The sequence below is a fragment of the Anomalospiza imberbis genome, chromosome 13 (assembly GCF_031753505.1).
Source record: "Anomalospiza imberbis isolate Cuckoo-Finch-1a 21T00152 chromosome 13, ASM3175350v1, whole genome shotgun sequence".
NCBI classification, from domain to species: Eukaryota; Metazoa; Chordata; class Aves; order Passeriformes; family Viduidae; genus Anomalospiza; species Anomalospiza imberbis.
Window position 1 is genome coordinate 15,548,635 of NC_089693.1, and position 22,961 is coordinate 15,571,595.

General features: G+C 40.8%; 1 protein-coding gene across 4 annotated transcripts in view; it reads right to left on the reverse strand.

Annotated features, from left to right (window-relative positions):
- OTUD7A (OTU deubiquitinase 7A) overlaps positions 1–17,195 on the reverse strand; it is a 58,786-nt gene extending 41,591 nt beyond the window's left edge. For 3 of the 4 annotated variants that reach the window (XM_068204180.1, XM_068204176.1, XM_068204181.1), the window contains exons 1-3: positions 17,073–17,195; positions 16,409–16,514; positions 2,033–2,165 (exon numbers count right to left, since the gene is read on the reverse strand). The gene's annotated coding sequence lies outside the window, so the exon portion shown is untranslated. Of the gene's footprint in view, positions 1–2,032; positions 2,166–12,107; positions 12,129–16,408; positions 16,515–17,072 lie in introns of those variants that run through there. The other variant, XM_068204177.1, reaches the window with a different exon arrangement.
- Positions 17,196–22,961: the final 5,766 nt, after the last annotated feature.

Consider the following 22,961-nt stretch of genomic DNA (forward strand, 5'->3'; position numbering starts at 1 on the left):
GTTTCATTAAGTAACACACATCTCCTTTAGTAGAATAAATCTCCAAAGAAACAACATGAACAGACTAGATTGCTTCCTCATTTGGAATTTTTTCCTTATTTTTTTGTTTTCCTTGTTTATTAATTTTCCTTATGAATTTGTCCCAATACAGCAAGATCTTCTACTGAAATACTGCATATATTTCCCCAAATGCCATCCTTCTACTACAAAAGTATGCTGGCCAAACCTCTAATCTGAACAGAGCCTTCTCTCTCAAAACATCTATCATGTACTCTGCCTGCATAAAATTAACTTCAGTGCATGAAAAGCATGCATTCTGAGCAGCCATTTTTGGAGATCTATAACGTGGAGTTTCAATACTTTTTTCCAAGCCAGCCTTGCATGAGGAGTGACCCACTTGGGCCTGTGGGCACCATGAGAAGCCTTCAGCTCCACAGCCAACACCACCAGCTGAACCCCTCACTGTTCCTACTTTTTGAGCTCTTTATCCTCCTGTCTCTCCACTGCGACGTCAGAAATCAATCGTCATAGCAACAGGAGGCTGAGCCTTCATTTGCACTGCAGATCAGCGTCCTGATCAGCCGCTGTCACCGGGGCCTGACCGCAGTACGCGGAGCCCGCTCCTGAGGGGACACCCGGCTGGCACCGGAGCCGCGGGCTCAGCCCAAGCCCTGCACTGAGGGCACACCCGGCTGGCACCGGAGCCGCGGGCTCAGCCCAAGCCCTGCCCTGAGGGGACACCCGGCTGGCACCGGAGCCACGGGCTCAGCCCAAGCCCTGCACTGAGGGGACACCCGGGTGACACCGGAGCCGCGGGCTCAGCCCAAGCCCGGCCCTGAGGGGACACCCGGCTGGCACCGGAGCCACGGGCTCAGCCCAAGCCCTGCCCTGAGGGGACACCCGGCTGGCACCGGAGCCACGGGCTCAGCCCAAGCCCTGCACTGAGGGGACACCCGGGTGACACCGGAGCCGCGGGCTCAGCCCAAGCCCTGCCCTGAGGGGACACCCGGGTGACACCGGAGCCACGGGCTCAGCCCAAGCCCTGCACTGAGGGGACACCCGGGTGACACCGGAGCCGCGGGCTCAGCCCAAGCCCTGCCCTGAGGGGACACCCGGCTGGCACCGGAGCCACGGGCTCAGCCCAAGCCCTGCACTGAGGGGACACCCGGGTGACACCGGAGCCGCGGGCTCAGCCCAAGCCCTGCCCTGAGGGGACACCCGGCTGGCACCGGAGCCGCGGGCTCAGCCCAAGCCCGGCCCTGAGGGGACACCCGGGTGACACCGGAGCCGCGGGCTCAGCCCTGCCCACACCCGGCCCTGAGGGGACACCCGGGTGACACCGGAGCCGCGGGCTCAGCCCTGCCCACACCCGGCCCTGAGGGGACACCCGGGTGACACCGGAGCCGCGGGCTCAGCCCAAGCCCTGCACTGAGGGGACACCCGGGTGACACCGGAGTCCCGGGCTCAGCCCAAGCCCGGCCCTGAGGGGACACCCGGGTGACACCGGAGCCGCGGGCTCAGCCCAAGCCCTGCACTGAGGGGACACCCGGGTGACACCGGAGCCCCGGGCTCAGCCCAAGCCCGGCCCTGAGGGGACACCCGGGTGACACCGGAGCCGCGGGCTCAGCCCAAGCCCTGCACTGAGGGGACACCCGGGTGACACCGGAGCCGCGGGCTCAGCCCAAGCCCTGCCCTGAAGGGACACCCGGGTGACACCGGAGCCGCGGGCTCAGCCCAAGCCCTGCCCTGAAGGGACACCCGGGTGACACCGGAGCCGCGGGCTCAGCCCAAGCCCTTCCCAAGCCCTGCCCTGAGGGTACACCCGGGTGACACCGGAGCCGCGGGCTCAGCCCAAGCCCTGCCGCCGTCCCCCGCCGCCTGTGCTGCCTCCCAAGAACCAGGAGCAGCTGCAGCAGCACAGCCGCCCTGCTCAGATTAGCGCTCCGGGGAAGGCAGGCTGCTGGTCCGGAGCTGTAAATAGACACACACAGCTGATTAAAGCTGCCATTATCAAGTGGTTCATTTGACTTACAATAGACTTTAAATAAGAGTTCCTTGAGGCAGGTGTTGGATGGGTGTTATGCTGCTGGTTTTTGGTGAGGAAAATAATCCATTTTTGCCACAGTAGAAGGTATGAATAAGCAAAATTTTGTCCCCTGAGAAATCTGGAAGAAAAAAAGAATAGTAGTATATTAATCAATTACACTTCTGCTATTTGAATAATGATAACTGCCAAAATAGTCTTCACCTTTGACCTTAGAAGCCTAATGGATACTTCTCTTAATACAGATAAATTACCGCATACGGTAATTTGCATTAAGAATGCAAAATTCTTGGGCACAACCCAGACAATTAATAAAAAAAGAATTATGAATGTACAAAAGTATCCTTATGGCTCTCCTACATGAAAATGGTAACTTGCACTTGGAAGTTCTTTTAAGACTTCTTTGTCCTAAGACTCAAATACAGCTTTGAAAGTTCCCTTCTCATAAGCTTCCTAAATCTGAAGCAATGAACTAATGAAGAGATATCCAGGAGAAGACTCAAGCAGGATAGCCACTCTTTTTGATGAAAATAAACAGTTGAGCACATGAAGAAAGAAGGAACACCATTCCATGGGGTCTATTTATTTTTAGAAGATACAGCAGTTCTCTTTCCATATAATCTTCTACCATCTCCTAAGAATAAATCCTGCTGTTTGCAAATATATAATCCAATTATTATAAGCTTCACATTATCATTCTAAAAGGCATTTACAATCAGTTTTATTATTTCTGTTTTTTTAATCCATTCACAAAACTCATACAGTTGTAACTGGACCCAGCCCCACCAAAATCAGCCCAAATCTTTTTATGATGGAAAACATTCCTTCTGATAATGCTTTTAAAACAGGCAAAACTATAACAAGGTCCACAGTTTTTATGAATTTTTGAGAATTAGGATATGAAAACAGAACTTAATATTATTTCTTGCTATTTCCTAAAATACCTACACAAGCAACCAAATCTCAGTAGATAATAGTTCCTATGCAAAAACTCCCAGTTGTCTGTGTGACAGCTCAACTGCAACACGAGTTAAGCAAGTACCTCAATTAGCAAGTGTTAACTTACCCAACTCTAACTCAGGTGCACATGAACTAACATACAGGAGTTAATAAGAGTCCTACCTTTTTTTTTCTTCGCCATGACATATTTTCATGCAAAAACCATAAATATGACCAAAGTATTATCTTCAATTCTTCACTGGAACTCACTTATGGATGTAGCACACCACAGATACCCTCATACTGAAGCAGATTATTTCAAAGTTCACAAGAGCACTAAAAGCTTAATTTCATACACTGCAAAGGAAATTCAGCCAAACCACATTTGCCTGTCACCCTTTCTTTATCACCCTAAGGGAACGTAAAAATAACTGTAAAACCCTCAACTTAAAGAAGTAACTTTTAATAACTCTTAACACTTTCAAGGGTACTTGGACTGCAGGGGATAGAAATAATCATCAAGTGTGAATATGCTTCCACATTTCCAGCTATACAATATTAACAAACTGAAATATGTACACTAAGAAACTCCCCTTAGCTTTGGGAAATAACTAAAAACTCTGATATCCAGCCCTGATCCAAAACTGAATGATGATGCTTCTTGCTAAGGAGATCACTACCCTGGAAATAAACAAAGTATATTCCTTTTTTTTTCAACACATATTAACAAACAATGATCAAAACATTTTTATAGCTTTGTTCAACACCTCTGCTGCACAGAGTAATAAACACTTTCCAACACTCAGCCTACTTCTTCTGTTGAAAGAGGACTCAACTTATGTGCTTGCAGTAAAATTTTTTTATTATATCACAATTTACCATTTAAATGAAAATAAAAATTATTCCATTTAGCTTGCAGTTGTAAAGAAGTTATGTAAAATATTACCCTGGATACTGTAATAGTCAGGGCACAAGGACATGCACATAGCTCAGCCTTTTCAGCCTTTCTCACACATGTATTGGAGCTTCAGCAGTTTAAGATCAACCCTAAATACTGCTTACTCTGCTGTATTCCCCTGTATAGTGAGCCAAAAAACTGAAGAATTCTCCCTATATGACCCCAACTTGGTCTGTGACAAACTACACAAAGATATAAAAGCTCAGAATAAAATTATCATGATATGAAAAGGTTCAGGATGGAATTTCAATTGCAGTTCTTTCATCTTTCTGAGCACAAATTTTGAATTTATCCTTTTGCCTTTGCATGGTCCCTGCAACAGCTTCTGTGTGAAGTTAGCAAAGAAAATGAAATGCAGACTGAAGATGCTACATACGTATTGCAAACCAAAGAACTCCATTTCCAACAGGTCTATTGAAGGTAAGAGCCTGAGACAGAATCCGCTGAGGCCAGAGATCAGAGATGTTCTTTGTTAAGAATGAATATCCACATTAACTCTCATTTTCCCCTTTTTTTATCTGACATTTCAAAGCAGTCACTAACAAAGAGCTGAAGAAGCTTCCTTCACTTAGTTTCTAGAAATACCTCAATTCTCTCCCAAGACTCTCATGCACTGCTTGTTCTGAACTCAAAAGGGGTTCCATTTTCCACTTCTGCTTCTGACATGGGACTCCCTACAATTTTCTCAGCAGCTTAGGATCAGCTGCACAGTGCTGAAAACCTCTGCCAATACTCTGTTGAACGTGGATCAGCATCTCCCCAAGCGTGAGCACATCTCAAGTGTGTGCTTGCTTCCATTATTTTTGTTACATACATGCACACTGAAGTACGTCCAGACATAAATCATCACCTTCTGTAACATCAGCTTTGGGCTTAGATTCTGTCAAGACTTCTTCATTGCAAGTTCTACATTCAGTACAAGGCCTTGCCCACTGCTCATTGGTTCTTTGCAATAATTTATTTAGCTCAAGCAACATATGAGGGAAAAGATATCTCTAATAATAGGGAAGCAATAACATTCAAGAAATAATAACAAGACCACCATCAGGAAGGGGTTTCCATGATAAAGATGGCCACTACTGGTACTGGTCTTCTTAAAGACAAAGTAAAAGTACCAAAGAAATGATAATTCTATTCTAGCTATGGAACTGTGTCTATCTGTGTCCTGCAGATGTCTGTGTTGAAAACTATGGGGGGAAGGATGCAAAATTTGACACACAGCATCTGTCTACAGCTCAGCTACAGAAGATTCATGACCAGCTGATGTTTCATGTTCTTGCAGATCTGTGACAGTTGTCATTCCCCAGAGTAAGGCAGCACCTCAATGATCTAACTTTCCAAAGACAAGTTCTTGAGCACTGTCTGAAGTGCTGGCACAGACTCAGCTGTTTTTTTGTTTTTGTTTTTTTTTTTTTTTTTTTTTTTTTTCCTGAACCTACATCACTTGAAATCTCTTTATAATCACTACATGAAAAACACCCATTGCTTTAGCTATGTCTTAAGTCTGTAGAGTCTGTCACAAGTTACTGATGAAAGGATTTCACCTTCCACTAGAAAAGTCTTACTGTGACCAGTGTTCTTGCATGTGAACACATTTCTCCCCTTCCCAGCTTATGCCAGTTTGACTCAGAAAATGTGTGCAGTGGATTGAGCTGACAGGGATATGACAGCAGAAGCTTAAAGGACATCAAAAGTGTTAGCAGTATGAGCTCTGTATAAATAGTCTGATACAAGTCTCCAAGCATCCTTTATCTTCCTGTACACAGAGATTAGAGGAAAGCTCAAATGCTTAATTGTATGTCAAGTGCACAGTCAGCGATTAAGGGTTCAGTATAGTCTTTAAAAATGGAGTCTGCAGCGCATCCATGCTTTTATGGAGACAATTCAGCTGCTGTTTTAAACACAGGGCTTGACTGTCTGTTACTCTGCACGTGACATTGTTCCTCACATCAAGGCAAAACACATACTGGTGATTTTTCCACATTCCTCTTAAAAATACTGATCCTCTCAATTGGTTCATCCCACAGCTTCAGTGACAGACTGATCAGAAAGTTCTCTCTCTTACAAGTACCCTAAAAATAGCAGCAGAATTGAACTTCTGAAATTCAGATTATGTACAAAAAGCAAGTCCTTGTAAGTCCTTAGGTGCACATAAATTAGAAAGAATAGCAAGCTATGAGCAGGCATTTGTGTAACGTGCTGGAATTCAGCAGAAGCTGGAATATCAGCTCGGTGTGTGCTGAGCTAAAAGAGCTCCAGCAGGGAAGAACACAAACACACACCATGCAGCAAAACAGAACTGGGTAATTTCCCCCCAACCCTGAGACTCCCACCCTTATTTCTGTGAAACATGATGTTCCTTTGTTACTGCATTTAGTTTAGAAAATTAAACTAAGAAGAATTGAAGACTTAATTCCTTTTCATCCTAAAAAACCCCTATCATTTAATATCATCTCCAAGATTTTAAAACAGCTAGAGATACAAATGAGGAAATAAAGATTTGAGACATGGCAACTAGAATGATTCATTTAACAACATTTTTAAGATTTATAATATAAGTATAGCAACAGTGTGTTTCACTTAGACTACATAAGTAATTGAAAAGTCCTGCAATAGGAAAGTCAGTGAAATGAATGTGAAATTACCTAGTATTAAGAATGGTTGTTCACCAAAAATTTTTTAAAAACTGCCCTGAACAGGTTTTTCATTTAGTCAAATCAATTTGGTAACACAGACTTAGTTTTCTCCATAAATAAGCTGTAACTACCTCTACAGTTATGATTTTTCCTGTAATTCAGACAATATGAAAACTAATAAATAATAGGAAATACTCAGGCTAAACAAGGAGAACTGAAAGCTGATGAATCAAGGGAAGTGTTATAAGGAAACGCACACCAGAATTGTACACACAAAAAAAGCAACAGCAGCTAACAGATATTCCAAGTTTGATGTTAAAATAGCCTAATTTCTGACCAAGTTCAAGAGGATTAATGGATATTCAGCATCTCTAAGAAGTAGCCCATTAGTTCTAATTGCCACTGTCGTCATCATCTATTATTGCATTCTATGGAAAAGCAGGACATGGAATTAAATAGCACTGTACAAACTAGGAAATTCATAATGCCAGGAAAAAACATATGGAAAAGGCTATTGATTGCAAAATAGAGCCAGGGAGTGGGGGAATAAAAGGAATAAAACCCTTCACCACACTGAATATTAATGTCTACAGGCAACAACTAAAAAAAAAAAAACCAAAAAACAAAGCAGTGCCTGCATTTTTTAAACTTATGTACGAAATTCACATATGAAAAGAGCACCTGTAAACTAAATGAAGAACAATCTCTTCTGAAACAAACAGCTCATCATGAACTCCCAGACAGGAAAAAGAGAGGAAAATACAAAAAAATTTGCAGTCTCCTTGAGCCTTAGCTGACAAACGTGATGACAACCCCACTACAAGGAATTAGGATGTATTTGTAGAGCTTACTGCAAGCTTCAGCATATAAATATCTTTCAATTTAATCTGCTGCGGAGAAAAATATTTATATATTTTTTAAACATCTGAAATTGGATTCTGAAAGGATTTCAGAAATAACTGTATTTTCCCCTGAATTTTGTCATAAAAGCCCTGGAAAGTTGACAGATACATTAAAAAATCCTTTAAGCTATCCAAAAAACTATTCTCTTTCATACATTTAATTTTTTTTTTTTTTAATTTTAAATACATTGATCAAAGTCCTCTGGCTTTGCTGCTGATCAGAAGCCAGATGCATAGCAGAGCTGACTGGGAGTTGTTGCTGATTATTTTTAGAAACAAATGTTTCAGCACTTTGGACAATACCCACTGTCAATTTATTAGAAATTATTCAAAAACTCATAGCAGAAAATGGCTCTGCCTGACTAGCAGGGCTGCTGATTAGCCAGAAATGCGAGGAGGAGAGAGAGAACTCTCTTACTGTTGGTTCAGAATAAGAAGTTGTGGATGTGGGACGGGAACAATTTCAATGAAGATCTTTAAGCTCATTTAGGTTTTATATGAAACAGAAATGGCTGTGTGGGAGGGAGGGAAAGAGAAAATTACGATTTGATGCAGGGAGTTGGTCCCACAACAACAGATCAGCAGTGTTTGGAAGACAGATGCTCAACAGACAGACAAAACTATAAACCACACAAAAGGAATTTAAAAAAACCCCAACAAACCCCACCAAAAACAAACAAGTGAAACAAAACCCCCAAAAACAAACCGAACCTCTCAAGCCCCCCAAAACAAAAAACCCAACCAAGGAAAAAAAAAGAACAACTAAAAAGAGTTTGATTGAAACCATGTTTTTCCATCACCTGCAAAAAACCCAACTATATGAGCTTTTCAAATTGGTGGCTTAAGGAGTGACCAACCGCAGTGCAAGAAGCAGAACTCCCACTTCCCCTGCTTAGCTTAGCAGAAACCGATTTGAAGAAATGATGGCTTTATTTTTGATGTCAGTCACTTTGCACTAAATCAGTCAGTCTGCCAGACAGGCAATGGGTGCTGCTGTGTTTAACCCCAGGCAGCAGCTCAGCCCCACGCAGCTCCTTGGCCGCTCCCCCTCCAGCAGCACCAGGATGAGAACTGTAAAGGTAAAAGCTGGAAAACTCCTGGGTTGAGATGAAGCTAGTTTAGCTGGGAGAGCAAAGCAAAGCAAGGAATCAATTCAGTGCTTCCCATGGTTGGGCAGGTGTTCAGCCATCCCCAGGAGGGCAGGGCCCCAGCACACAGAATGGTGGCTGGGGGAGGCAAACACCATCACTCCAAATGTCCTCCCTCCTCCTTCTTCCCCCACTTTATATACTGGGCATGATGTCACAGGGTCTGGAACATCCCTGTGGTCAGTGGGGGTCACCTGTCCTGGCTGCGTCTCCTCACAACCTCCTGTGCACCCCTAGATCCCTCCCCAGCCTAGAAGTAGGAAAAGCAGGAAGGGCCTTGGCTCAGTGTGAGCTCCACTCAGCAATGACAAAAACATCTCTGTATCATCAACCCTGTGCTCAGCACAAACCCAAAACACAGCCCCATACCAGGCAGCATGAAAAAAATTAACTCTAGCCCAGCCAAAACCAGCAGACACACAATATTGACTCACTTGAGTCAGCTTTTCTCTTATGTACAAATGTTTGGGAAAAACCTCTTGCTTTTCCATTTGCTGAAGCAGTCGATTACCCAGCAGTGCTCTCCATTTCATGACAGACAGAATGAGCTCATTTCTTGGAGTTGCAGTCAGTACACACTGAAAAGCAAGCTGTCTGTGGGGAGTTCATGATACTTGAAATGTAAAGTGGTACAAGCTGAACTTTACCCAGTTGATAATAATTTGATTTTTCAGGCAGTAGCTTCAAAGTAAAAGTGGTATGTCAAGGAAAGAAGGTCACCACCATCAAACAGTCAAATATTTAAGCTTGAATCAGAACTAAACTCATGCCACTAGTATTTGTGTTCTAATTAATACAGAAATTGATCTTATGCTTATGTGCATTGTAATATATGCAACTCGGAAACTACACAGCAGCTACTAATTTCTTATGTATAACAATAATGTTTTCTGTGATGATGATCTCGATAGATTGGAGACTTTAAATAAAAGGAAAAAAAAAAAAAAACACTTCCATAAATAGATTTCATCCAAAAGAAATTTAGTTGCAAATAACTTCTTGGGCAACTTCAAACAGTCCTGAATCTGACCTGTAAATTTTTTCACAGCTTATGTGACTGAATATCTACTCCACATATACAAACCCACATCTGCCTGATTAAATTAGACTGTCAGTCTCCTGAAGTAAAGCCACAGCCAAATGACCCAAAGTTATACAAACCATCTCCAGCAGGAGGTTGAAAGTCTGGCTCTATACCTTCTCTGTAATTCAAATGATAGAATTTAAGCTCTCAAACAGTAAGACATTCAGAGAATTTATATTATAATTGCAGTTGCTACTTAGACATAAGCAGTAAACGTTCCCATAATGCTTTACCTTTAGAAAGTCAGACACTCAATAGAATGTCACTCCAGCAAGCTGACCTTGGAAATCTTCCTGTCCTATCAGGCATTCTACACAGCATTTACTAAGGGATAGATTTGCTCACGTTGTTCTCAGTTCTTTCCATGAACTAATCCATCTGTCAAACACTGAGATGAAGGCACACACATCTATGAGACCAAAGGCTTCAGCAAGGGCCTTTTTTTCCATGTGGAAACAACAAGGTAAGGACTGAAGCTGCAGTGTATCAGGTTTCTTACAGGAGAAACCTGGCTGAGAAAATACCCGAACTGCTGGAACTATAACACTTTGTCTTGCTAACATGGAACAGCATCAGTGAAGGAATATTTGCAATGGAAAGACTGTAGACAGGTCAATAGACTCACCGTGCCCTGGCTGAGGAGGAAAAATGGACAGCATGTATTGCTTTAAAGAGTGCTGATGTGCTAAGGAAGAGAAGGGAGGACTGCAGTCTTTTTTCTCCTCCTGCATCTGTATTTTAAACAGCCTGAAAAAATGACTGAAAACTTTTCCAGCTCCCTGCTCGTTTTAGGTAAAGGCATAAAGATGAAATTTGGGGTTTAGCTTTTATAGTACTTTTGCTCTCCCTTCTAGGCCTTGGAAACTTTCTCCTGGGCATTGCTAAGCTGGCTATGATGTCAAACAGCACAATGTATATACCATCTACTCTGAAGAGAAATAAAGAGAAACACTAAAGCTTTATACATCATTTGCAATGTGCCACAGCACTTCAGTGAAGATAAAATATCCAGTATTTTTGCAGAAGGCCTTAAAAATAGAAAAACAGTCTTGTGATTGTGAAAGCTAGGAATAAAGTTAATTACAATAGTACATCAGAAGCTGAACTAACAAGCATAAGCATTATAAACCACATACAGTCCTATGATCTTCCAAATTTATAAACAGCGCCACTATTTTTCAGAAATAGAAGGCAGATCTCAAGGCTGAAGGTGCCAATCTCTTCAGTGTTATCTCAACCCATCTATGTACTTTTGGTTAACACTCAAGGATCAGCGTGCTTCAAGGCACACTTAATATCTATGAATTCACAGAATGAATAAACCAGCTCCATGTGTAGAAAATTTATTTGAGAAATCCTGTCAGCTTGGCAGGAAATTGGTCTGCAAGCAGCAGAGAGAAGGAAGCATAGTTTTCTTTGGATTTCTGTCCTTTAATACCTTAAACTTGTGCAGCCACCAGCACATCCCAGAGTTAGCCCAGACATGTGTATGCACTTCTGTCAAACAGTGTAAAAAAGAAGTACTGTGCTAATTTCAGGCATTTTTTTCCTCCAGCAGCCAAACTTTCCCAAAAGAGATGACTGGCTTCCTCTTGGGGGGCACCTGCTCTCAGTGATGCTTTAATTGTCACAAGAATGGAAATTGTATCTAATGGTCTCATCATAGTATTGAGCAAACCAGAAGATGCTTTCAGAATCAATGAAAAACTATTAAAATTATTTCTTGTATGCAGTAAAATCTATGTTAACAATTGCTGAAAAGAATGTAAATCTCTCTTAATTTCTGCATAAAGGGAAAGATCATTCCCTTGGGAACAAAAAAATACCTCACCATAAAAATGTATCCAATTACTCACAGAATTTTTCAACCAAGACATTTTAATATGACATCCTTTTAATCCCTGCCCATTTGATAAGACATTTGGTCGTTTATTATACCAGCAGTGCACAATTCATTTCTGTAACACAGCAATAATAAATAACACAAATTAAACAGTCAAATCTCATAGCCTCCAGTGAAACAATATTTGGAATATAATTACATGCAGAATACATTTTGCAAAGGATGTAGAGTCAGTTTCAAATTTAGCAAAATGTGACCAGGAAATAAGTATCTGGAACTTCACCACAGGGTTTGTTTCACCCTTTTCAGCCTCGAAATTTACTATTTGCCAAATGTCCTTTCAGCTTATAAAAGTGTTAAGGCTCCTCTAGTCCTCGGTAAAGAATGAACTGCTCCATGAAGAGATGCTTTTAGAATCTTGCTGGTCTAATTTACGCTGTAACTTATTTTATTTACTCAAAACTTTAACACCTTTGTGAAACAAATGATGTCAGTTTTCATGCTTTAAATAGACAGAGGTAGCTCAAAAGAAATGTGAGAGGAGATGACTTACTTGGAAACAAGGTATGCCCTGTCTTCCCTACGAACTGGCTCTTTCTTCTTTTAGCAATACAAACAGTGCCAGCTTCTCCAGCCATGTGCTCTCAGCCCTTATATACATTAAAAACACTGAGAGATCAGGTATGGATAGCTTTTGTCTAATTTACTGAAATCCTTTCTGGCTTTGCAGGAGAGGTAATTCAAAACCACACGAATTTAATGATAAATATGACTCTGAATGAACTTAGGCTGGGCCATAATTCAGTTGTGCAATGCTTAAACTCTACTCTAGAACCCATGCAGCATCTAGAACAGATGGACATATTTATTTTGAACAATTCTGATTTTAAAGGTTTAACACATTAGAAATTAAAGAGTTTCTAATCACCTTATCTAAAATAGTAATATCTCAAGAGAGACAAAGATCATGCTTTCATCATGCAGCCACTGTCTATTTTTGTCTGCAGACCATGCTAATATGCACATCATATTATTAACATCAAATCCAATGAAATAGAAATTCCCATGGACTTCATGCTAAATAACTATAAAATGAGTGCATAAATACTCTCAAAGTATCAAATACTTAAACTGTATCCTTTACTGCTCTATATTGGTAATTTTCATGGATTAAGATTGTTAGATTAAGATATATTTCTGTAAAATCACAGGATCTTGCTCTGAACTGAACCAGTCCATATTTTTAAATTAAATTATATCCTGATGGCTAGATTGTCCAGTGAGAAAATTTTTTATAGGATACATTTAATTCTTTTCACCCAGGTCTAGAACTACCTACCTCAGAAAAATAGGCTTACTGTGAAAAAGAAATCTTCAAGACAAACAAAAATTTCCTGAAATTCCATGAGAAACTACCTTGTACAGTACTGGCTAAGAGAAGAAATACACTAGTCAGAAAGGCTCTGTGAAGTCTGTGCTTTAGAAACACAGATTCAGTGGTAAAAAACAGGATTTAAACAGTTTGTGCAAAAGAGAATTAATCTAATTTCTCACTGTGGAATAGGACTTAGAAATATTTTACTCTACTTCTAAAATACAACAAAAGTATTTTGATTTCATGAGAACTGAGTAACTGAGTTTAGTTCACACTGACAAAATAAGCGATGAAAGCTGTACAAGCATGTAGAAGAGCACTAACTGGAATGTTTATGTTTTCTACATCTCCATGTTTGCACTCACAGTAGGTACCTCATGCCACAACAATATTGTTGCTATTATGTAATATAACTGTCTGATAATAGACAGTTATTAAAATAACCAATCCAACTAGAAATTAAATCTCAAAATGACAGAGCGTTGTCTGTAATTACAACACAGTTCTACTTCCACCCACGTTAGGCAGAGCTGCCCAAGTATCCTAATGCAGCAGTTAGTCTTTATTACTTGTACCTTAATGAGGATTCCTAGGGCAAATTCAATATTGAAATTCAGACTATAATCAAATGGTACATCATCTTAAATCAGCCTAAAATGAACAGTAACTGCCAAATGATAAATTCAAGAGTAAGCTGCCTGTAGTGGCAGGTAATGTGTCCCAGTTACTTGTAAAACCAAATGCCACTGCTCTATAATAAGCCAACTTCTGTAAAAATACTACCACAGCAACCACCGAGATGGATCATAAAATGGAATAACATTTGTGTCTTATCACTCTGACTACAAGTTATAGTAACTGCATCAGAAAATTAAAAGTGATAACCACCTCCTCACTACAGGAGAGTTCTGGGACATGGCCTACATCCCAAAGAAGGCAGTTTCCTAACAACTCGTAGGCAGGAATTTGCTGTGCTTTGGGTGATGCTGTCCCCAGCTCTGCTGGAAAAAGCAGCTGCTTGATGCAGATGTGTAAAACAAACTAGAACCTGGAAATTCCTTTGCAAAGGAGGAGCTGTGAGAGGAAGGGTGAGAGATACTTGGGCTTATTTACAGGCCAGAACAGCACCTTGCTCAAGTAGACACTGAGCTCAGTAGGACCTGAAGGGCTCCCACAGCTCAAGACAGCAACAAACAGCACCTGTGACTGGACGATTTAGCCATCTGAACCAGGGCATCAGGGGACACACAGAGAAGTAAGTTCTGTGAAGCTGGTAAAAGAAATATCCAAGAAGGACCTATTTTTACAAAAACAATTAGTAGCCTAAAAGGGACTTATACCATTAAAAAAAAACTTATGCAAGGTGGAATGATAGATAATTGAATTTCCTCCTCTTTTTTCAAGTCTGCAGGTTCCTTGGTCTACTCAAATTTTCCCTCTTCTGAACATTAAAAACCAAAATCTAACAGAAGTATAAATAGAATTAGACAATTCAGATGCACAAACAAGATACATTGGATAAATTTGGTTTAGATTAGATACATAAGAGTTAATAGTATATAGCGGGCTAACCAGTATTACCTGAAATCATGCTTGGAGAAGGTAAACCACATAAGCCATGCAATGTTATGACTTCTGAGAACCAAGTTCAGAATTGTTTTTCAGTTAAATTAGGCACAAAATGAGCAAGATTAGAGTCTGAGTTGTCTTATGCAGGCACTGCTTATCTCTATTGACTACTATCCCTAGCAAGAGAATGGAATTGGCTGGAGCCACTGCCCCAAATAAAATAATCACTTTTAAAAGATTAAAGAAGCCATTAACATGGATTGACTTTGTCCCAGCAGAACAGAGCAATGCATTCTGCTCAGTGCTGGTGATCTGGCAAGGACAAATCAAAGCAGTCTGACACCCAAGCAGAAAGACGGGGACTCGCAGATGCTGAGTGCAGTGTCCAAACTCACAAGGACTTCTGAAGAGACAGTGGTTCCAAAGGAAAATTTCTATATTCAACACATGGATACAGCTGCTTCTCCATGATCAAAATGGATACTTATACAATTCTCAGCAAGAATCCCAAAGGTTTTACTAATACCATACTTAATCCTCAAAAGCTTAAATTAAATCCAGTATGCACAGAGGAGGGTGGAGCTCGGAAAAAAATTGTGCATCAGCTATAGAGAGAACTGATGAGCTCAGCAATAGTTCAAGAGCCATGAGACAGTTTGGAACATCAAGTCCCACTTCTGAAAGGAAGAGACAAAGAATCTGTGTTCAAGCAGAGACAGACATGGAAACTATGTTCAAGCAGAGATCTCTGTCAGTCAGAGACAAAAAAAAAACCAACAAAAAAACAAACAACAACAAAAAACCACAAGAAAACAACCCAAGACCAAAATAAATAAAAACAACACAGGAACTGGAAATATTCATGCTTGAAAGTAGGAAAGAAAGATTTGTGAATTCTAACTTTGCTTTTTTGCTTATCCACACATGATCCAATCTGTTTACACATATTTGGTATGAAGGTTTTCTTGAAAGCAAAAAATATTTTCAGAAGATATTGCATTTGTTTTTGTTTAAATTAATCCTGAAATCATTCAGAATTGTCACATTTGTAGACACACAAGTGCTCAGGCTATCTGAGTGCAGTATGTGGGAACCCTCTGCCCAGAAGCTTGACCTGACACATCCGTACAAGATACTGAGATGATGTGAAAAGTGAGATAACACAGAAGTGGAAGGCTGGGAAAACCTGGAGAAATGAAGGCAAAAAAGAAGGCAAGACATGAGACAGAATTATCACCAGGAGAAGGAGGGAGAAGGGCAATGCTTCTATAACAAACTATGTTTCATTACTCCCTATTGCTGTTCAGAAAATTCTTTGCAGTGAATTTCAAACATAAGGTTAAGCTTCAAAATTAGAAACAAATCCATTAAATGAAAAGATACCAGGGCAGATAATAGCCATGCTGCAGTGCTGTGGACTGGGACTGTACTCCTGGGACTCCTTCACAAACACAGTGAACAATGACTGAAAACTTCATCTGTAGTCATGCAGAATTAATCTCTATGAGTATTTGTATGAGATATTTTAGAGGGCATTTAGCAACTCAAAATTAAAAATACAGTTCACATGTACTTAATTTTAGGATAATGCTCAAGACAGATGCTGTGGTTCCAAATCAAAGCTACAGACCACAGTTTCTCATATTTTCATGCATACATGGTAGACAGTAATTATTTTCAGCTCCATTCAATTTGCTGCTGAAGGTCCACCCAAGCACTTTTGTGGACCTCATGGGGCAGGGGAGGCAAAAGCAGTAGGGAAGAACTTCTCAATCCAGCACTGCTGCCAAGGAAGTGTTATGTGTAACATACTTCAGGGAAGAGAGAATTCTGTGTTAACAGTTTGGTTTAAGCAATGTAGCGACACTGAGAAACTCTAACAGCAAAAGCAGGGACAAAATCTGACTCACCATGATAGGTTCTGCTTGCAAAAGTCTCCCTTCTCTCCTGCATGCACTAACTCATTTTGGTGAAGCAAACAAGGCAGGCATCCACAGCAGCAAACCCACCTTCTCCCTGGAGAAAGGGCAGAGAAGTCAGCAAGGAAAAGGCAGTTCAGAGCAGTGAGTATCGGCTACACGGCAGCTATTCAGCAATCATGTTCTGTTCACTGCCCTGACCAAGGGGGTCACTGGGCATCTTCTGTTCAAGCCTCACAATGGGTTACACCACCTTATTACAGAATGAACTGCTAGGAAAAACAAAAGCAAAGAACTAAGCCCCAAACAGCTTCTGCAGTGACACGTGAACTGCAGCATCAGTTTAACATGGCTGATATGGATGGTTTTAGGAACTTACGCAGTATGCAAGCTTTAGGAAGCACAGATAAAGATTCATTTCATGAGTAACAATGCATCATCCATCAGCTCTGTGCAGCCACAGGCAATAGGCATGCTGGTAGCCTGGTAAAGCAATTTTAGTTGGTTTCTTCGGTTTGCTATACTTAATCGTTGTCAACAAGAAAACAAATTAATTTTTTTGTTTTCTTCACCACATCCTTATGCTCAACTTTCCAAAACAACTACCTGGCAGATACTGATTTGAGGGGTGGAGGGGATGTTTGCTGCTACTCACAGGAATGAGGTAGGTAGGCCCCTTCTTCTGTTTCTAATATGTTTGCCTCTTTAGGAAGGCAGGAGGCAACTGTCCAGCTGATTTACTTCTGATTTTGAATCTCTGCAGTATCATGTACCTGTGAGGATGGAGAGAAGAGCAGAACAAGTTTTACTGTTTTATTCCAAAAGTGACACTAATTTACTGTTCTGCATCCATTTGTCATACCCACTACACACTCTGACCCTGGAATACTTTTCTGTAGCATTATTACGGAAAAAATAATTCTATGCTTTCTACATCGGATGGCAGCTTCTTAGGAATCCAGCCCCCTTCCTGTTTGGCTTAGATAAACAGAGGAAGCACACCTCAAAATCAGTTTAGAGGGCTGATTTCCTACCAGTTTCACCAGTTGTGTCCGTGGCAGAACTGAGCAAAATATTCCAATAGATCCAATATATTTAGTCCGTTTCTACTTATGAAAAATTTACCTGCAGATTGAAAACTACTCATTTTGTTAAAAAAAAAAAGTAATATGATCTAAAAAAAAAAAACAAACCAGTAACCCCAAAACCAACAAGCACTGCAGACTGATCTAAAAGAATCCTCAATATTCATTAAATTAACCATGAAGCAGAGACCCAGGTGGTTTAATGAGCTTTATCTCAAGTGTTTTGTATCCTGACTGGATATGTTGTAGTTTACATAGCTTTGATCTGCTTGACCTGCTAAGAGAGCAAAAATGACCTGCACATACTCTTCTTTTACAGCCTGTTTAGCAATACTGTGACCAAATAACATTTTCTCTTTGACAGTGACTAAATATTGCTTCTCTATTAGTCTATGCATCATTCATCAAAGTCTTGAAACATAATCTAAAGTTTTTGGGGCTCTCATTCTTATAATTTTTAAATACTAAGAATATGAATTGTGAATTCACACAATTTTTTCAAGTGATATCCCTACTAGTTACACTTTCTCCTTTATTAAAAAGAACATCCAATCCACTCTTTCCTATTTTCCTTTTCCACTCTCTTAGCTGTGTTTTTTCCAAGTATATGCTGTTGCACAAATTGATTTCAACATAACACACCTTTGCTGGACATTTTAAAGCCCTTAGACACTACCTGCTCCACAGGCTGAGTTGAGCTCATGTCAGCCACCTAGAGTATTAAGTTCACTATTCTGTGGAACGGCACCGAAGGGGAGAACAGCCATGGTAACCTGACCAGAAAAAACTAAATAGTCTCCATATTCATACACAGAGTATTTCCAATTAGTGGTGGTGGTCACAAAACCAACATATTGAAGATTTAGAAAATGAAGATACAACTCCATGCTGCTGGGAATTTAGATGTTCATTTTAACAAGTTTCTACTGAATTTCACGTGCAAAATTTTACTGACATTTTTTACTAAGGGTAACACGTCTTTAATTCTTAGCATTACAGGAAACAATCCAAAATGCCAAATTTAGACATTTTAAAGAGATTGTCCAGATACTTTTTCACTCTTGCCAAAGTCTTTATTTCAAACTTCTAGACTGAAACTTCAGTTTCACTATAGTATTTTTATTGTTATGTGCAGATTGTACAAGTACACATAATTATGCCAAAATTCTCACAGATGAAAAATGGTGCTCAAGATCTGTGAGTTCATCTGATCCCTTTGCAACAGCAGCATTTCCTTCACACACACATTACAGCCACACCCCCAAATCACTGACAGCAAGTGGTGCATCAGTAATGCTGCTGTGCTGTCCTGGTGCCCTCTCATCCTGCCCAGCTGCTGCACACACACAACACTCCGTCAGAAACAGCACACATGGAAGGACTTCTCAGAGTGTCACTGTCCATCAGAGTGCCCCTTGGTCCCTCTGAAGGCCCAATAAAAACAGCTGTTCCAATTGCAGAAGTTAAAAGATAGCCAGAACAAATATCACTTTAGACAGAAAAAACCTGAAGGAAAAAAAAATAATGCATAAGGGGCTGCAGAGAAAAGTCTCTTGTGGTTTCTCTGCCTCCTGTTAACACAATCCCTGGATGTTTGCATGCAACCACTGGATAATAAAACAGAGGTTAGGAAAATGAGAGAAAGAATATTGGTGTCATCCTAATTGGGTTTAATTCCTATGACAGCACCAATAATGGGCATAGAGATAGAAAATGTATCTCTTAATGAAGAGGCTAGAGCAAAAGCCACAGCCTCTTACAAGTGTGAACTACAGATTTAAATGAAATTGTAATTGCCAATACAAGCAATGAATTTGACCTCAGTCAAATTCAATTCTACATTCAGCTATTTGATGATACATCCAGAATGAAAGAAAAACAAATGGCACTAGAGTCAAACTGAAACAATCACAAGAAAATTTTTCTGGAAAGAACATGAAACATTTACAGTAATTTCCTATAAAGGTTATTAATACTTTCAAAATTCAACCTGGGTCTTGTTTATGGCATAACCAAAATGCGACAATCTCTGATGACTCATGAAGGTTTTGGTGACAGAAGCAGTATCACCAAGAGGCTGGGAAGCTTTCTGTACAGTCCCTTTAGCTCCCAGAGCACGTGTCACTTTGAGGCAGATGTCTGGTTATGTGTCATTACCTGCAGTAACAGCATGAAGTCACAGCAAATGTTTGACAGGTCAAAAGCTGGACACACCTTTTCACAAGGGAAAACTCTCTTTATAATTAAGACCTTACCCATAGTTCTTTATCACAAAAAGCAAAGGCACTTTTCCAGGCCCATGCGAGACAGATACCAAATCTCAGCTCTCAAGCGGATCAATTATCTACATTGATCATCTGAAATAAGATAGGTGCGATCTGACTTGAACCAACAATGGGTGTTATCCCCAGTCTCCACCTATCTCCCTTAGAGCACTTCCCCAGCAAAAGTAGCCTGCAGTGACTCAAAGGTGATGCTAAATCCCAGAAGGCCTGAACAGGTGCATTCCTCTTCCTCCTCTGCACCACTGGCTTTGGGCCACCTGGTGACACCTGCTCTGCTGATTGTCTGAGTGGTCTGTAGACATGACTGAGAAATAAGTACCTGACCATAAAGCTTGTTTTTGCCTCCCCAACACTGTGAACACCTACACTTTATTAAACATATTCATCTTTTAAAAACATTATTAAATAAGCAGCTCTTTTTTTTTTCCCTAGCCACTGAAAGCTCAGAATTCTCAATTAAATGAGAATGTATGTCCTTCATTCATTCATTCCTAGGTGGCAGAAGATTAATGACTTTTGGCATGCATATTCCTAATTTCTGATGATTTATAGTTAACTTATCTGCCCTAAATTTCTGAGAAAAAGCTATTTCTGAATCTTATACACATGTAACCCCCCCAACAGTAACAGCAAAGCAAGTTACAGGCATATAGACACTTCAGTGGTGGGCTGCAGTAGGAAAAACTATTGTTAGAGAGCTGCACAAGCTTTAGCAATTCAGTGGAGCGCACTGCTGCTAACAGAGCTACCCCTTCTGAAAGAATACAGAAGCAAACAACTGCAGTTGCTCTCTCACACTCTGCACCAACCACCCTGTTTGATGACTTCACAGGAAAACACAGCCATAGCTTCACCCTTCCTGACATTTTTACAACATTTCATCAACTTCATAAGGACAGCTCCACCTTTACCAATAATAAATGCAATTTCACTTTAAAAAGAATCATATTTTATTAACTGCAAAGCCACTTCTGGATACAAAACCTGACAAGCTCCCAACCCAAAACTAGATCACACAGTACATACAGAGTCTTAAAGACTCACAGCATAAAGTGCAATCTCCTATTGATTTTAGCTTCATCTCCTGAGACCCATTTTCCTTTAAATCCTATTTCACCTAATAAAGCCATTTTCCAGTTGCCATTCTCCTGATAATGCTAAAAAAAAGACTGACTTAGAGGCTAGTGAGAGCTTCCTATAAAACCTGGGAACCTGCTACTGCTTTATGTAATCACAGAACCAGTGTTTCTCCTCAATCAGCTTCTTGGAAGTGGGGAGAAGAAGGAGGGACAATGGCCTGGCTCCCTACCATGGTACAGCTGAGCCATAGGGAGGGCAGGGGGCTGCCCTCAAAGAGCCACTCTTTGAGGTGGTCCATCTGTGCCCATCTAGGATTCTTCTGGCAGCTCCTCAGGGGTGAGACATGGGCAGGAGGAAGAATGGCACATCAAAGACACCAAAACATGCACAAATCTGTGCTTTCCTCAGTGATTGCTTCTACACCACGAAATGCCAGCAGAGCCAGCCTGACCTCTGTGCGAGAGAAGGCAATTAAGGAAAAAGAAAAATGACTAAGGGAAATTCTCCCTAATGATCTAATGAGGGGGGTGTGTGTGTGAGAAGATATTTTGAACCACAGGCAATAACTCTTCTATCACTCAAAAGAGGTACCTATAGCCCAGATGTCAATGAAGGTTTTCCAAAAAACAATTATTCCAAATCTCTTTTTAGAGGAAAAGCAAATAGAATTAAACCATCTTTCTTGTTTTTCAGAGATGCTCTAAGTGGAAAACATGATGATTATATGATGAGCTGTCACTCGGCTACAGCCCACTCAGTTCTATTACTGCTTGCTCCAGCTACTTTAACATTCAGTCATCTCAGTTACCTTTTATACTCACGGCACGCAGGAATTGTCAAATGCCCCTTACAACACAAGGCAATCCTTGCCCTCAGAGTCCAAGCTGATTTGATCTCTTTGTGCTTTACTGGAATTTTACTGCATTGTGAAAAAGAGCAGGAACCCTGTCTCCATATCATTTGAATTCCTGCACCATGCAGATTTTTCTCTGCCCTTCCTTTTGCTCTCTAGAAGACTGAGGTTACAGAGTATAGAGCACCATTTGCATATCAAAAGCAATAGCACTTTACATAAAAAACCAAAAGCAGGCACTTTTCTGGTTTCAGTGACCAAGAGCTCAAGACTTCCTTCCTCTGAACCTGTAACTTTGAATTCAGGTGTAACTCAGTTCATCAAGACTGGTTCAGATAAACATTTTAAAAATTAAGAAGCTTCCCTACTACCAGTGTTACCTGATACTTTTTTGCCAGAGACATTTTCTTTCCAGACCCTCTTCTTCCGGAGCAGTTAAAGACTTCACTGTCTTACCTGAAAGAACAAATGCGAAACATTTAAACAAGTTCAAAGATCATAAAGAAACAACTCTTATTTATCTCAAGTTATATGTAACTTGCTTGAATGCCACATGATGCTACCTCATTTACTGGGGGGTTTCAGTATCTTCTTCCAGCTGGCCTCCCTGGGCTCAGGTGTGTCAGATTTTTCAGATTTTATCGTTAAAAGAAGCAGGATGACTCTCTACTCTACCTTACACGGCCTAACAAAAGAACATATACACAAAATACTATTCCAGGTTACTATAGCCTCATGCTGAGGTAGCAACCTTGCCCTAAGTTTCTACATGGAGGTGCCTTTTCTGAAGTGAAATGTCCAACCCTGGTGTTAACAGACACATGTTGTTAGTGCAGGACAAGGAACACACCATGAACTCTGACTTGTGACCTTCATCAAGCTCCAAGACACCCAGCCTTGACACTTTATTATTGCACCAGTTTTTCTTGGCAGGAGGCAGAATTGATCCAAGCACAAGCCATGCTACCTGCTGAACATGTCCCCAGTTGTATCACCCCTAACCTTTATACCCTTGATCAGATCAACTGCTATCGACCTAAAGCCACCATCCACCCCCCAGAAAGCAGATGAAGATGATAACACAAAGATATTCACAGTTCTGTTTCTGAAGAAGACCCTTCCTGCACCTTAATAGGGATGTGCAGCCTAGTGCCTGGCATGTCACAGGCACGTGAGACTAAAGATACAAGCCATGGTATCCTCGTGAGGGACAATAATTGGCTATCTCTGTGTTGGTCCCC